This window comes from Thalassophryne amazonica, chromosome 6 (genome assembly GCF_902500255.1).
Source record: "Thalassophryne amazonica chromosome 6, fThaAma1.1, whole genome shotgun sequence".
Lineage (NCBI taxonomy): Eukaryota > Metazoa > Chordata > Actinopteri > Batrachoidiformes > Batrachoididae > Thalassophryne > Thalassophryne amazonica.
The window spans coordinates 112,893,293-112,911,056 of record NC_047108.1 but is presented as its reverse complement, the minus strand read 5'-3'; positions in this window follow the sequence as shown (position 1 = coordinate 112,911,056).

Here is a 17,764-nt window from a genome sequence, read left to right as displayed (position 1 = left end):
ATGTAAATAAAGTCCAAGACATTGGACTAAGGCATCCAATTTTCCTCAGGCTTTCAAAGAGAAAAGCATGTTCAACAGGTGCTGGCTTCATCCTTGAATAGGGGACACCTGATTCACACCTGTTTGTTCCACAAAATTGACGAACTCACTGACTGAATGCCACACTACTATTATTGTGAACACCCCCTTTTTTCCTTTTTCTTTTTTTTTACTAATAGCCCAAATTCATAGCCTTAAGAGTGTGCATATCATGAATGGTTGGTCTTGTTGGATTTGTGATAATCTACTGAATCTACTGGTACCTTGTTTCCCATGTAACAATAAGAAATATATTCAAAACCTGGATTTATCTTTTTAGTCACATAGCACTACTATTATTCTGAACACTACTGTAGGCTCCGCGTTGGCCAATTACGGCCTGCAAATGCTTTGGGGGAAGTGTCCTGAGGAATGTGTCTGATTTCTCGGCAGATGTTTTCCTTCAATACATCGATCCTTGGCATCAAAATAAACTTCAGGGTCTCTGCAAGTAAAAAAGAAACATAAGTGATTAAGTTTGTAGCATTTAAGGGTCAAACTGAGTGTTTTAAATGTATATATTTTTTGGGACACCCTATACATGACAATTTATATGACAATATTGAGATATGATAATTTGGCTATATTGTACAGCCCTACTGTCAACTCGCTGATTAATTTACATCTACAATAAAAAAAATGCTTAAAGTGGCAGGGGGTTAAGAGGGCTGTAATTGGGGGGTCAGCTGAAAAGCAAAAAAGAAAAATGCTTAAAAAGGTGGGGAATATAGGGTGCAGAGCCCTTCCAGAAGCTGAAAGGTTTTAGTCATGCTCATGCTCCCAAGAACAATTTTACTGAAAAAGTCTGAAGGACCTAAAGGACATGGTTAGGTGGCGAGGAGCTTTTCCAGGCATGTGAGAGGCAAATAAAGAAAAATGCTTAAAGGCAGGGGGTCTGGTGGGGGCACAGCCTCCCACCCCCAGCAGCTGAAAGGTTTTTGCCATGGTAATACTCCCTTGAAGCATTTACTCAAAATAAAGTCTGAAGGACCTAAATGACACGGTCAGATGCTGATGAACTTCGCTCATTCATGTCCGCGACATATGCATATTACTGTAAAGTATGTAGCATTCATAGATTTGTGTGTTTCATATGAACAGTACGTAAATCTACAGAGAATACAGTATGTACACTGCTGTACTGTATCACAACTCAAAGCAAACACTACAGAGGATCCATTACACACAATACTCATTGAAGACACAATGTTCAGGGAATGATGGTTTTTCCATTTATTGAACTATACCACACACACACACACCATTGTGCGGCATCACGTCGTTGAGCTGGGTCAAGCCACAGGACCTCATCTACGTCGCAGGTGTGATGGTGTGAATTTGCCTTGCTCTTCCTCCTTGGCCTGCTTCTCTCCCTCCTTGGCCTGCTCCTCTCCCTCCTCTGACTAACTCCTCTTCCTCTGATTCTGCCTCTGTCCATTGTGGTACTGTATACATTTGGAACCTTCAGCAAACGTCTACATTAATAAAAACTCATTTACATTCTTGTGTAAATTCATGCAGCCGAAATCCATTCAAAGCCGGTCTTTTTTTCCCAATGAAAGTCTATATTAATGAAAAAAGTCACAATCTTTTCTAAAATCCTGTTTGAACAGCACAATGTTTATTTTCCAGATAGAGAAAAATTCTTACCGTGTTTCCTGAGGGCACAGTTCACTTTTCCTGTTTCTTTTATCTTTCAGGTGTGTTGATGAAGCCAACGACAATTCCACGGATTCTTGTCCTTATCAGACTTTTTCAAACAATCTTTCTCTCCATCTTCTCTCTGTCCGACGTCGGTCCGTGACAGAGACACGCTGCACAAATCTTCTTTTAAAAACTTTAGCGCTCTAAAGGTTTGCGATGTCCACATGCTACCTTTAGCTAAAGCTTCGTGCAGGAGACATACAGTGTCGCCGCAGCAACCAACCAATCTCACTTTACAACAACTGTTGCAACAGCCAGGCTTTTTTTTATCTGAGTGTCCGCAGACTACTGCGGTCTTATAAAACTTGCACGATGTCATTAAAGAAGAACACTTTGCGATAGACATTTTAAAAACTCAGTGACAATCATGATTACAGAGTAAAACACTAACACCTCCCCCCCCATGATGAAATCCACGGAATTTCGCCGAACCACGGATTTTTCCCAGCCCTGTATTTCTTTTAGACGGCAAGAATTTACAAAAAGACGGAAAACCATCCAAAGACGGCGAATAAGCATCTCTGGTAAACTTTGGTAACCTTTTATAAATCAAATTTATGTGGCCCAAAAGTGGAGACCTTTCTACAGAAAGTATAAAAAATTATTGTTGGTTAAAATTCATCCGAGACAACAGGTGTGTAATGTGTAGGCAAATGATGACAAAGGTGTCCCATTCTGTGTCAATGTTTTGCAGCGGTGACTCTGAGGAAACCATCTGAAACACACACACAGAGCATATAATTTTAATTAGTGATGTCACGTGATTTAAAAAAAAAATAATGTAATTGATTACAGAGTCTGTGATTAGTTAATCTAAGTGAATCATTTAATTGCATGTATAATTAAAAAAATAACCCCTCAGATCTGTGTGTGTTTGGGGCATTTAATAATCTGGTAAAATTAAAGGTTATTTCTGTTACACAAGTCAAGGAGGTATGAAACAAGCTGTGACATAAATTGATCTTAAATTAGGAGAACTGTTTAACTGTAATTAGGATGGGTTAATGTGAACATTTCATTGTATAAATATGTATAATGACAATAAAAGGCTATATTATATAGAACGTAAAAGCAAAACATTTTGGAAGTTTGGAGATATGAAGGCTGATGAGTCCTTTAATAACTGTCTTGTTAGATTTCACATTTAAATCTGTCTGACTTACACTGTTGTGTAAGTCAGACGACGTCCCGGATCAACAAAGCCTTCACGTTGGAAATGATCTGGTTGTTTCAGCCTGTCGATCGGCGGTCGGAGTGCGCCGCACTTTCAGACGCTGTGGGCGGTCTTTAAACTGGTTGGAGCACTCCTTAATCTGTGTAATCCCCATAAAATCGTCCCTGAAAGCCATCTGAATTTTCAGAATGGTGTCCACCTGGAGATCTCTCACAGTTTCTGGAAAAATTTGATGCAGCAAAGCTCCAAATCGTTCAGACATTTTATTCGCAATAAAAATCCGACGAGAGGGGTGGACCACTGCTCACACAAAGCCTGCTCACAGGCGAATGACGCAACCGACAGGCGTGAAAAACACACGCATGCGCACAAAGGTTCAAGCAACACGTGATTCAAATCCATATGGTTTTTGAAAAAAATAAAAAGGTTGGATACTTTTCTAACAGACCTCGTACATACATTTATGCTCCTAACGTAAAATACAGAATGTTTTACTTACTAGGCTATAAATACACTGAATACAATTAATAAATAAAAAACTTTGATGGAAAAATCAAAAACAAAAAAAAGTGCGCATGTTGCACGTCGAGCAAGTTACATCATCTCCCCATGTGCAGTTGCTTTTTCTTTCCCAACCAAAACTTTATTTCAACAAATACAATAACAAACGAATGAACAAAACACAAGGTCATGGAGATATAGAGGGTTTTCAATCACGTGACCGATTTGCTGCAGGACAGGTGCCGTCTCCATTCTGGATTACAAGGAGGCTGGTGCGATAGAAAAACGGAGAGAATGTACGGTTATTACAAGGCTTTAAATCCTCGAGATAAAGCTATTTATCGTGATAGATGTGTAGCAGTTGGTTCAGTGGATCCGTATCTTATACCAGATAGTGAATTTAGTGGTGATGTAACGAACTGGCCGACAGTGTCACACTGCGATATTGTAAACTAGGAAGCTGCCGACCAGGTCAGCCTCGCCGGCCTCCTGCAGAGCATCACAGCGGAGCTCTGAAAGCGGAGGTCGTCTTGAAGTCCTGAGCGATTTCTCTCACCAGGCGCTAGAAGGGCAGCTTGCGGATCAGCAGCTCAGTGCTCGAGGACTACAATGTAAATAAGCATCCATATTGGAAGCATTCTTGTATTATCCTCGGCAGTATTTTTATGTATTCTTATATAATTTTATTGCCGAATAAAATAAAATAAAATTCTGGGAGCAGTGGATTTCTGGTAGTGGCGGATCTCTCTGTGTCATGGTGCCATGAGGCTTCTTCACACCGACGTTAAAGCTTCTGCAATTGTTCGTCAAATGCATGTAGCGTATCACAGCGGCCACCGCGTCGTAATCCAGAATGGCCGCGGGACTTTAAATGACGTGACCAGTACGTCACATGAAAACCCTCTATACACGAAAAATTTAAAAAAAGTTCCTTATGGAGAAAGTGTCAGCATTTTGTGTTCAAAATTGTTCGTTTTCGCTTCACACTTTCTTTACATTTGAAGCCTTTTTTTGGAATGAGAAGTTGCGCAACACAGTGCCTTTTTTTTTAACGATTAAAGATAAACAATTACACAAAGTACAAAGGTATGCCAGGCGCGAGGCACCTCATCTCAACGGGTGACGTCGAGTCCGGGGTAGAGTGGTGCGCGCATGCGCAGTAGCGCGACGCACCTCATCTCGACGGGACACCGTATCTGGCAAAATATCCACTGCCTAATAAGTTATCAACGCAAGTTATTTTGGTATGAAAAGTATTAACAACTCAGTTAATGCTCTCAAAAACAAGTCTTTATTTCCAGACCAAGTCACGTTTAAACAAAACGAAGCAAAGTCTGACTAAAGCCCTAATAATCGAAAAAGCGTTTTATTTTGACAGCCACCATTTTAATACTTAACAGCGACAACTTGCAGTATTACAACATTGTATGCTGGACTTATTTACGAGCTACCTAGTAGGAAGCTAGCGATAGCTACAATTAGCTTACCGTCATGCGTCGTCAGTTTGTATCTGTGATATTTAGGTTTATAACCAAGGGATGAAAATAACAATAAAATCACGGAGACCGATGTCGCATGACTGATACTGTTTACTTGAGTCTTCCACACTAGAATCACTCGTACTGTTGTACTTGACTTTGGTTACAACTAACACGGACACCACCCAGTGGTAAGGAGGTGAACTACAACTAAATATAATACATCACGTCTCTCCTTAAGATAGATATTCTCTAAACAGTCCCATCCTGTAGTAACTTCTGTTAATTACTGAGTTGTCTTTGCAAACTAAAACATATAATTTCTTCTACTAAATAAAACTCTTACTTCATAGTTTAACCTTACAACTAAATGTTCCTTGGCAGTATTTCTATTAGTTAAAATTCACAACTTAAACAATGCCTTATAGAAACAGAAAATTGCAAAAACTTTTTTTTTTCCTTCAATACTCAAGTTCATGGAGAGTAACGTGATGGTGGTTTGATCACTCTGCCCACTCGTGACCTCTTCACCACATCTTCATTCACGGAAGGTGTTGCAGATATTTTCACAGGTGACGATGCAGGTGTCTGGAATGATGCGTCACATTCTGCAGGTTGTCTTTCTCCTGGATCATACTCTCCCGGATGTGGAAGACTCTGTGTTGTGAAAGTCTTTTCTCTGGTTTTCAGCAGGTGTCGCCGGTTTCTTCTGTAGGTGTTTCCATCAGGTGTTTTGATGACAAAGGATCTTGGTGTATCATGACTTTTCAACACAGTTGCTGGTTGCCAATTGTCTTTCACTTTAACTGATCTTTTCTCCTTCCTCAAGAGTTGATAGATGTTTTGCTCCACGATCAAAGTAATGTTTTTGTTTCAGCTGCCTGTCTTTGATGTTCTTGTGTGCCTTCTTGTGTATTTGCAGTTTCAGGAGCTGTGTTGATGTAGGCAATTTAGTTTTCCGTCTACGTCTCATTAACAACTGAGCAGGAGACAGCTTAACGCCATCTAGTGGTGCATTTCTGTACTCCAAAACAATGTATGGGTCGTTCTGGCACTCTGCAGCTTTCTTTAACAGATTTTTCACTGTCTGAATTGCTCTTTCACTTTGTCCATTAGACTGTGGAAATCCTGGGCTGGACGTGGTGTGTGTGAATTCCCAGTTCTGTGTGAATGTTCTGAATTCTGCACTTGAGAATTGTGGACCATTGTCCGACACGACTTCATCCGGAATTCCATGTCTTGCAAAGATGGACTTGAGAGCTGTCACATGTCCACTGGTTGTCTGTGTGAGCTTGGCGATCTCTGGAAACTTGGAGAAGTAATCCACACACATCAGATAATCACCTTGAGTCTATTGAAACAGATCAATGCCAACTTTCGCCCATGCTCTGTCTGGTATTTCATGGCTGATGAGTGGTTCTTTGGTGTTATTGCGTTTGAACATATTGCAGACTGCACACTGCATAACAACATCCTCAATCTCTTTTGCCATTCCTGGCCAGTACATGACATCTCTGGCTTTCTTTGCATTTCACGAGGCCTAGGTGAGACTCATGAACTCTCTCCAGCATGTCTGACCTCAAGCTGTGCGGTACAACAACTCGTGAGCTTTTGAAGAGTAGGCCATCAGAGCATGTGAGCTCTTCTCTGAAAGTCCAATACTTCCTGACCTCTGGTGGAACGTGTCTGATTTCTGCAGGCCATCCTGTCTGAACGTAGTTCATCACCAGTCGCATTTCTTCATCTGCTGCTGTTGCTGTCATGAAGGCATTCAGCTTTTCGGTTGAGATTGGCAGGTAAGATGACAAAACATGAACTTGTAATTCATCTTCCAAGAGTGGTTCGGTGTGCTCTTTGAGATAGGCACGGCTCAGTGTGTCTGCTATATACAACTCTTTGCCAGGTTTGTATTTCACTTGTAGATCATAGGGTTGCAGTCTCATGAGCACTCTTTGTAGTCGAGGAGGGGCTTTCTGTAGTGACTTTTTGAACACTGTCTCTAGGGGCTTATGGTCTGATTCAACATGCACAGATTTCCCATAAATGTACTGGTTGAATTTATCACAGCCAAAGGTAAAAGCTCTTTCTCAATCTGAGCGTATCTTTTCTGACACTCAGTGAGCGACCTCGATCCAAATGCTACAGGCTGTCCTTCTTGCAGTATCACTGCTCCTAATCCTTCAGAACTCGTGTCTACTGACAGCGTAATGTCTTTGCTGACATCAAAGTATCTCAACACTGGGGTGTTACTCACCAGTGACTTCAGCTTACTGAAGCTCTCTTGTTGCTCAAAGTCCCAATGCCACGCTATGTCACTTCCTAGCAGTTTTCTCACAGGTGCACTCACCTCTGCCAGATTCGGTATGAATTTCGCCAGATACTGCAGCATTCTCAGGAACCTCATCAGAGCTGCTTTATCTTCTGGTTTGGGCATGTCCTGTATCGCTCTGACCTTTTCTGGGTCGGGTTTCAATCCGTCTGCTGACAAGACATGTCCAACATAGCTGACTTCAGTCATCCTGATCTTGCACTTAGCTCGATTCAGTTTCAGGTTGATGCTTCTGATTCTGTCTAACAGCTGTCTCAGTCGTTTGTCATGCTGCTCCATATTTTCTCCCCAAACAAGTATGTCATCAACAATGTTCACAACTCCCTCCAGGTCTTCTAGACGCTGTGCGATGCACTTTTGAAACACCTCTGGAGCGGACGAGATGCTGAAAGGTAATCTCAGGAAACAATACCTTCCAAACGGAGTGTTGAAGGTACACAGTTTGGAGCTTTCTTCGTCAAGTTGCACTTGCCAGAAGCCATGGTTGGCATCCAGTACAGAGAACACCTTGGCATTTGGCATTTCCGCAACAATCTCTTCAACAGTGCGTAGTGGATAATGCTCTTGGCATATCGCTTTGTTCAGATCTTGTGGGTCAATACAAATCCTGTTTGTTTGGTTTGACTACAGTCACCATGCTATTCACCCAGTCAGTGGGCTCTGTTTGTCTCGCAATGACCCCAATGTCTTCCATTCTGTTTAGTTCTTCTTTAACTTTGTTTTTCAATGCTACAGGTACTTTGCGAGGTGGATGGATGACTGGTGGAACATCTTTGTCCAGCTGGATATGGTGTAATCCTGGAACACATCCTAAGCCTGTAAATAAATCTTCATATTCACCTAAGATGTCGTCTTCATTTCCTATTTTGAACACTCTTTTGATCAGGCCTAGCTCTGTGCATGCATCTCTACCAATAATTGCTGGTGAATTGCCATCAACAACTTGGAATTCAAGTTCATATTCCTTGTCTTTGTGGTAACACTTGAGCTTTGCCTTGCCTTTTGGCTCCATTGTGTGGCCAGAATAGGTAACAAGCTTGCAACTGGATTTCAGCAGTGCTTTCTTGTTTGCTACTTTCTCATATTCTTTGTACGGCAATACATTGCACTCCGCTCCTGTGTCTAGCTTAAATGTCAAAGCATGGTTATTTATTTTCAGTGCTTGTGTCCATTTCTGATTTTCCTTTTCATTTGCAGACACTACATCTAGACGCTTGATTGGCACATTTTCTTTCATTTCAATGCAACCTAGAAACATTTCAGCATTTTCTTCCTGTTCTAATTCATTAACTTTTCTCTCTATTTTCTTTGAGTTGCCTTTTTGTTTCGGTGTTTTGTCACATACGGCCGAAGTGATTCTTTCTTGAACACTCGTTGCAAACTTTTACGTATGCAGGGCATTTCCTTGGCTCGTGTGTGTATCCACATCTCGTGCATTCCTCACTGTCTTCACATGCATGCTATCTTGCTTAGCTCTGGGCTTTGTTTTGGTTATTTTGTTCACTGCAATGTCTGATTCCTCTTGCAGAGCTTTCATGTGACTTTGTGTAACTTCATTAGCTCGACAAATGTCTAATGCTCTTTTCAAATCCAAATCCTCTTCTCGTAAGAGTCTTGCCCTTACTATGTCATTGTTAACTCCACACACTATGCGGTCTTTTATCTGTTCATCCGTCAAAGTTCCAAATCCACAATCCTTAGCCTTATTTTTCAAATCAGTCACGTATGCATCAATGGTTTCATTTTGTCCTTGCGCTCTCGTGAAGAAAATATGTCTCAGGTAAGTTACATTCTTTCTTGGTTCACAGTATTTCCTAAAGCTTTCTTTCAATTCAGTCAAATCCAGTTCTCCCTCACCAAATTCCATTGTGTTATATACCTTCAAGGCTTCATCTCCCGCCACATGTAGAAACGTTGCACACTGCCTTTCTTCACTCTTCTCCGCCAAACCAGATGCAATGAGATAGAGGTCGAACTTTTGAACCCATGTTCGCCAGTTTTCAGCGACGTTCCCCTCGAAGTTCAGACTATTTGGAGGTTTGAGTTGCTCCATAGTTCTTCTAGTTCATTTCTGACACCATGTGATATTTAGGTTTATAACCAAGGGATGAAAATAACAATAAAATCACGGAGACCGATATCGCATGACTGGTACTGTTTACTTGAGTCTTCCACACTAGATTCACTCGTACTGTTGTACTTGACTTAGGATACAACTAACACGGACGCCACCCAGTGATAAGGAGGTGAACTACAACTAAATACAATGCATCACAGTATCCTCTCGTCTTCGGTTTCATATTCTTGTATGATTTCCCAAAATCTCCTGTACGTTTCAATCATGTTTCGTCTCGCTGCCTGCAGCTTTCTCTTAAAAACCCACAGAGCAGACAGCGCACAGAATCCGCCATTCTTCTTCTTCTTTTTGGTTGTCGGCAGGCTAGGCACGGTCAGTGCATTACTGCCCCCGTCAGGTCATAAGACACAGAATACCTATTAAATGTCAATGAGATAGATACAGCGCCCCTATATTTTCCAATACAAGCCACAATTTTTTTTTAAAAACAAACCACCAGATTCGCTCTCTCCTTTGAGGAGGCTCCATGCCCTAGTAATGTCCTCAAAGAAAAGGTACTATAACCCAAAGCTGCCAAACCTCAAAATATAACCCTTCTATCCTCTGCATACAAACGGCAGTATATTAACACACAAAGAACAGATTCAGTGACGCTGCAAAAATGACAGCAACCGTCCAGATGTTTCCCAAGCACATAGAGCCCACTGTTTAACCCACAGTGACCCAGCCTAAGCCTTGCCAACTTCACATCATCGTGACGTGAGACACCCAGTGACACATTACCCTGCTCAACTTTTGAAACAATAGTGTGAAGGTGTCTTCCCTTGGTCTCAGTATCCCAAATGTGCTGCCACTGCTGGTGTATACCATTAACTAAACTACGGCACTCCATTCTACTAAAAGGAACATGAAACAGGATGGTGTCAGTCCTTAAGCCGGCCTTAGCAGCAGCATCAGCCATTTCATTCCCATGAATTCCCATGTGGGCTGGGACCCACAGAAACCCTACACAACACCCAGTCTCCCCAAGTTTAAAAAGCAACATCAAAATTTCACTAACCACATCTGCTCTGGCCACGCACCCTCCCTAACAGATTTCTGTTAATTTTACAAAGTGAAAATATCTTTGTAAGTAACCCCTTCATTCTGAAGAATTGTGCGTTAAGCAGCACATGCTCCAAAAGGCGTTATAGGAATATGCATTCCATGATAACTCCTCTCTGCCATTAAAATTACTTTCTTTCCCGAATCTTCAAGAACTCTGGATTTGTGTTGTGATGTGTGATGCCCATTCAGTTCACTCAATTCCAATGTCGTTTTTCAGATTTAGATTTTGTCAAAATAACATGACTACAATAAAAATAAATACTTCAGTGTTTTATCACCTGCCCCCTGTACGTAAAACCATACCATGCCATAATATTTCTTAGGTGCTCAGGCAGTCACATGAAAACCGACATATTTATCAAACAAAATCCTTTTTCTGGATTTTATTTTCATGCCGTGTACAGACAAATGTGTTTCAGTGTTTGGCTATATTGAGGTTTACAGTAAATTTTTTGCTATGTTCCACATTTATTATATTACAGCATATCATTTTACATTTGTTAACAACTACCAAAGCATAGTATCTGAACAGTATCTGTTCTCAAAATATATTACTGTAGAGTATGTAGCATTCATAGATTTTTGTGTTTCATATGAACAGTATGTAAATCTATAAAGGATACAGTATGTACACTACTGTACTGTATCACAACTCAATGCAAACACTACAGAGGATCCATTACACACAATGTTCAGGGTGTGATGGTTTTTTCATTTATTGAACTATACACACACACACACACACACACACACACACACACACACACACACACACACACACACACACACACACACACACACACACACACACACACACACACACACACACACACACACACACACACACACACACACACACACACACACACACACACACACACACACACACACACACATATGCGGCATCACGTCTTCATGCTGGGTCAGGCCACAGGACCTCATCCGCGTCACAGGCATGATGGTGCGAGTTTGCACCCAGATGTCAATAACTTTGATCACGGACAAACTGGGGAGAGCTGACATTTGCTGTCTGGTATGTTTATGGATTCTGGGTCAAAGATGAACGCCGCAAAAATGGAAACGTTGATTGGACAAATATTTTTGGAGAAATTACTGAGAAGTCCGAAGCCTCTTGCTCAACAGTTCATCTTTGATTCAGTGTGATATGCGCATGCGTCTGACTTGAAGCGCAGAAACCGTCAAAAAGCAGCTCTGTAGTGAGTTGTGTGGACGATAAAAGGCAAATGCTTGCATTATTGAGGTCTAGTACAACATTTATACGTTTTTATTGAGAGGAACCGCTGAAGGTTCGAGAAAGAAAGGAGTTTTCATTGCAGAGATCAGTGATGATGATAGAACACATATTCCCATAATGCCTTTTGGCATATTTGTTGGTTAACAAGCAAACTTCAGAAATAGCGCCTTACTAACAAAGATATGTGCGATAGTTTCATTTTGCAAAAATAACAGAATTGCATTTAATGTCGAGAAACTGTTTGCAATCTATTATATAGTGAATGAAACCATAAGTGAAATTGATTTGACGATGTCATTAAGCGCTGCAAGTGACATATAGCGGTGTCTGTATTCCGTTTTGCAACTATAACAATTTTTGGTTGCCTTTTTGGCATCAGATGTTTTAAAATAACTATATTTCCCGTTCTGCACCGTGCGCAGCATATCAGACATCACATTAAATACATGATTATTGTTGTTGTATGTCTGCAATGAAGTTCTGGTTGCATACTTCCCAAGAAAAGAGCCATCAAAAGAGAGGGAAAAAAAACAAAACAAAACAGCGCAGCAGCTTTAATAAACATGATCACCTTCACAGGACAGAGACTTTCTTAAAAAAAAAAAAAAAAAAAAAAACCCAACCCAAAAAGTTGCTTAATAAATTTTGAAGGTGCATAATGCTCAGTGAGGTAGGATAGTTTCAGATATGTAAGCAGACTGTTTTTGTTTTTTCTTTTTGCACATGTTGATGTCTGTGTTTGTTGCACGCCCAAGATCTCCTCTTCTCCTCCGGCATGGTGGCTCCATCCTCAGCATCCTTCTCCGTATATACCCTGGGTCCCTCCTCTGCACATGTCCAAACCATCTCAATCTCGCCTCTCTGACTTTGTCTCCAAACTGTCCCACCTGAGCTGTCGCTCTGATATGTTCATTCCTAATCCTGTCCATTCTTGCCACTCCCAAAAAAAATCGCAGCAGTTGGGATTGAATATAAATCATAAAAATAGTGTGTGTGTGTCCCCGCCCCCAGGCCTGGCACCAGGTTGCCACAATCTCTTTCATCCAGGTGAAGTGACCCCCAAGTGTGTCAATCATAAATTGTCATAAAGATTGCCTTTTTTCTGTCTCCTCACCTGGGACTAATTTGTCTAGGCTGGTCCTACCAGAAGCTAATGCTCCAGACAACACAGCTCCCAAGATTACTGGAGCATGCAAACCTCTCCACCATGATAAGATGGAGGTCCAGGGAGGGGTATCTGGACTTACAATCCTGGGCACAGGGAGAAGCTCGATGATCCGGGATGGACTCAAAGTTGAGCCACTGCTTTTTTGCATTGAAAGGAGCCAGTTGTGGTAGTGTGGACCCCTGATGACGATGGCCTCTGGTTGTCTTCCTAGGGACATCTTCCAGGCACATTCAACTGGGAGGAGGCCCCAGGAAGGCCTTGTGATCCCCCAGGAAGTGGATAGGGAAGTGTGGGATGAGCTGCTTGCTTTGCTGCCATTGGGACCCAGACCCAGATAAGTGGTTGAAAATGAATGAATTAATGAATGCATCATGGTTTATGAATGTGTCCTATGTGTGTAAACCAATCTTTTGGCCAAATGTTGTATTGTGGTGTAGAGACATATAATATAATAATGGGTTTATACATGTGTGGTGTCACTTCTGGAAAAAGGCATCAGTTTAAGTTGGCAGAGGACAGTGAATGTGCTTTTGTAACAAGCTGTAGTGTACAGGGGAGATTTTATTCATTGTTATTCAGAAACACTTTTTCAACTGTGTTTGGGTTTAACTGATCCAAATCTCCTACTCTCCAAATGGTTTTACGATCAATTGAACAACACTCCTCTATTACAACCACACATTTTGAATGGAATCTATGAGGTTTATGTTGCTGTTAAAACCTCACACCAAGATCTGAACCAGTTCCTGAACCAGTCATGTGATACAGCCGGTGTCATGGACTGAGGTTACCCCCCTACCGGATTTATATATTCAGTATTAGCGCATGAGCAAAATACAGGTAGATTGTTCTGTAGCGAGTTTACCTTTACCGTGTGCAGGCCAAAATCAGGGTTACAGACGGGTTATTTTTCTTCATAAATTGAAACCATTTAAAGAGGTCAAAAGGTCACATTCTGTTTCCTATCTGTAGGCTCATATGACCAGGGGAATTTTATTATGTTTTATACACACACACACACACACGTATATATATGTGTGTATACTGTTACTGTGGGGCTTTAGGAAGGATTAAATTAAAGACTACGTCATCTTAAATAGAAAAAAATATATATCTTGAGTCATTGGGTACAGCTTACATTCACCAAAAAAGCCTCATGAAATGAATATAAGAAAAGTAACTGCAGTGCCATATCTTTACACCACGAAGTAAACAAACAACGAAAACCCAAACAAACTTTTTCATACACATTTATGCCTCAATAGAGGTCATCCAAAAATTTAGCTTTTTATTCTGGACTAATTTGACAAAGCAATAAAGCCACTATTTTACTTAAAGTATGATCAGATCATTTTCACTTATGGATTGATTAGATTATAATTCATATTCTCTACTATTTATCAGATATGTTAGGTTTCAATAAGTGAACATAGAAAATATTTGTAAAAAAAAAAAAAAAAATTAAACTTAATTAAATATAAAAATTTGTCAGTTAGCCGCCATACGCACTAAAGGCATTATGGGAAAATGTTAACTATGACCACTCCCCTCCTACTGAAAGCTCATTTCATTCACAAACGTGGCGTTGAGACAACGAAACCACACTTATGTAATCCACCAAGATCTCGCAACCACATGTAGTAAAACAAAACAAAACAAAACAAAAACACAACCACAAAAACAAATCAAAACACTGTGGTAATTAAAGTGCAGACCACGGTGAACAAGTGGTGTAATACATATGACATATCATTTTTAATGCTGATCATCATATTCAAATTGAAAATGATTTTCTTTATGACAGAGAATTCCTGTCATCAGCAAGTGACCCAGTATTATACACACAAAACAAATTGTATGCTTTCTGCAGTTTTCAGGGTGCAATTGAAAAATAGTTTCCAGAATTTTTTTTACATAATAATAATAATAATAATAATAATAATAATAACATTTTGGGGCTATTTACCCCTTTTCAGTGTACTGTCGATCGTCTTCTTTCAGCTGCTCCCATTAGGGGGCGCCACAGCAGATCAATCGTTTCCATCTCACCCTGTCCTCTCCATCTTCCTCTGTCTGTCCCACCAGCCACCTGCATGTCCTTCCTCATCACATCCATAAACCTCCTCTTTGGCCTCCCTCTTCTCCTCCTGCCTGGTGGCCCCATCCTTAGCATCCTTCTCCCTATATACCGTGGGTCCCTAATCTGCACATGTACAAATCATATCAATATCACCTCTCTGACTTTGTCTCCAAACTGTCCCACCTGAGCTGTCCCTCTGAAATGTTCATTCCTAATCTTGTCCATTCTTGTCACTCCGAAAGAGAATCGTAACATCTTCAGCTCTGCCTCCTGTCTTTTTGTTAGTGCCACAGTCTCTAAGCCGTCCAACATAGCTGGTCTCACTACTGCCTTGTAGACTTTCTCCTTCACTCTTGCAGATATTCTTCAGCCACAAATCACTTTTGCCACCTTTCTCTCCCCACTCCACCCTGCCTGCACTCTACCACACTTTCCATTACTTTGGACAGTTGACCCCGTGTTTAAACTCATCTACTTTCACCACTTCTACTCCTTGTACCTGCACTATTCCACTGGGCTCCTTCTCATTCACACACATGGACTCTGAGTTTCCTGTTTTTAAATCATAATTACAACAGAAACTACCTAAATGACCCTGATCAAAAGTTTACATCCCCCTGTTCTTAATACTGTGTGTTGCCCCCTTTAACGTCAGTGACAGCTTGGAGTCTTTTGTGGTGCTTGTGGATGAGGCTCTCTGATGGTGAAGCTGCCACTGAATATGTCTTGGACTTTATTTACATCAATTATGAAGAAATACAAAGAGTATGGTACTCTATGATGCATCTGTGTGGAGTAGACAGTTCTCAAAAACTGAGTGACTGCAAAGAAGAGGAAGAGTGAGGAAAGCCACCAAGACACCCAGACGAAGAAGTTATAGGTTTCTATTTCAATTTCTTTTTATTTTCATTTATATAGTGCCAAATCACAACAAAATTGCCTCAAGGCACTCCACACAGGTAAGGTCTAACCTTAACCCCCCAGAGCAAGAACACAGGCAACAGTGGTAAGGAAAAACTCCCTCTGAGGAAGAAACCTCAAGCAGACCAGACTCAAAGGGATGACACTCTACTTGGCCCATGCTAGAGACACAAATTACAAAACAATTCACAAAAATGAATGTACAGGAAATGTTGCCAGTGCACAGGACAGGAGGGGTTCCAGAAGGGACACCACACCCATCTTTGGATGGAGCCGCCCCTCAAAAAGAGAGAACAGAAAATAAAAAAAAAACAGATTACTCATCAGAAAGACAACAAATACAGTGTAATTTGTCAGCATGAAACAACAATAAAAACAAAAGAAATGCTAAGGTGATCGCCGGTCACTAGCCCTAAGCTTCACTAAGAGATGAAGAATTTAGTAACATACTATGCCAGTATGCTAGCCATACAAAAGGGAAAATAAGTGGGTCTTAAGTCTGGACTTGAAAGTCTCTACAGAATCTGACTGTTTTATTGATACAGGGAGATCATTCCACAGAACAGGGGCATGATAAGAGAAAGCTCTATGACCTGCAGCCTTATTATTCACCCTAGGGACACAAAGTAGTCCTGCACCCTGAGAACGCCAGCCCAGGCCATTACGCAAGGCTTAATTAGGTCAGCTAGGTAGGGAGGTGCCAGTCTGTGAACAATTTTATAGACTAGTAGCAGAACCTTAAAATCTGATCTCACTGGGACAGGAAGCCAGTGAAGAGATGCCAAAATGGGTGTAATGAAGTCAAACTTTCTGCTTCATGTCAAAAGTCTAGCTGCAGCATTTTGAACCAGTTGGAGAGCCCTAATGCTGAACTGCGGTAAACCAGAAAATAGAACATTGCAGTAGTCCGATCTCGAAGAGATGAGTGCATGGATCAGGTTCTCAGCATCAGCCATAGACAGGATGGGACGAATCTTTGCTATATTTCACAGGTGGAAGAAAGCAGTCCTCACAATATCTCTAATGAGGAGGTCAAAGGACAATGTAGGATCAAAAATTACTCTAAGGTTCCTCACTTTGTCAGTGTGATGTATGACACATGAGTGTAGGCTAAGTGTTAGCTGGTCAAATTCATGCCAGTGTCTCACTGGACTAAAAACGATCATGTCAGTCTTATCAAAGTTTAAAAGTAGGAAGTTGCGAGACATCCAGCTTCTCACTGATGCAAGGCAATCTTCTAAGGATGAGATTACCAGCAGTTACTGGGCATGTATAACTGAGTATCATCAACATAGCAGTGAAAGGTAATCCCACAATGCTGCAATATGTGCCCAAGGGGTGCTACATAAAGGGAGAAAAGCAGGGGGCCTAAAACGGACCCCTGTGGATTCCCAAATTTCATGTCACTAAGGTTAGATGTTGTGTTATTGTACAAAACACAGTGAGAACGACTGGTCAGGTATGACATCAACCGTGCAAGGGCACTCCCAGTAATCCCAAAATGATTCTCCAGCCTGTTGAGTAGAATATGATGATCCACAGTATCAAACGCAGCACTGAGATCTAACAGCACCAGAACCGTAGTCGTGTCCGAATCCATAGCAAGCAGAAGAAATTGTGAGAAATTGTGCATAGTGCATGTTTTGCATTTTGTATCCCCAGTTATGCAGCTTCATGATGAAGTGGTATAGAGGAGGATTTTCTTAAAAAGAAGACCTGAAAGTTTAGCTACACATTGCCAGAAAGTGCATCTGGGATGGAAGCCTAGATTTGATCTGTGTTGGTGACAGCATATCCTTCTCTGCTCTACTCCACTATGAAGCTAAGAGTTTCACCATGAATCTTCATTTTCCATGCTATTACTGTGCTGTTACATTCAAATTCAGTCTTAC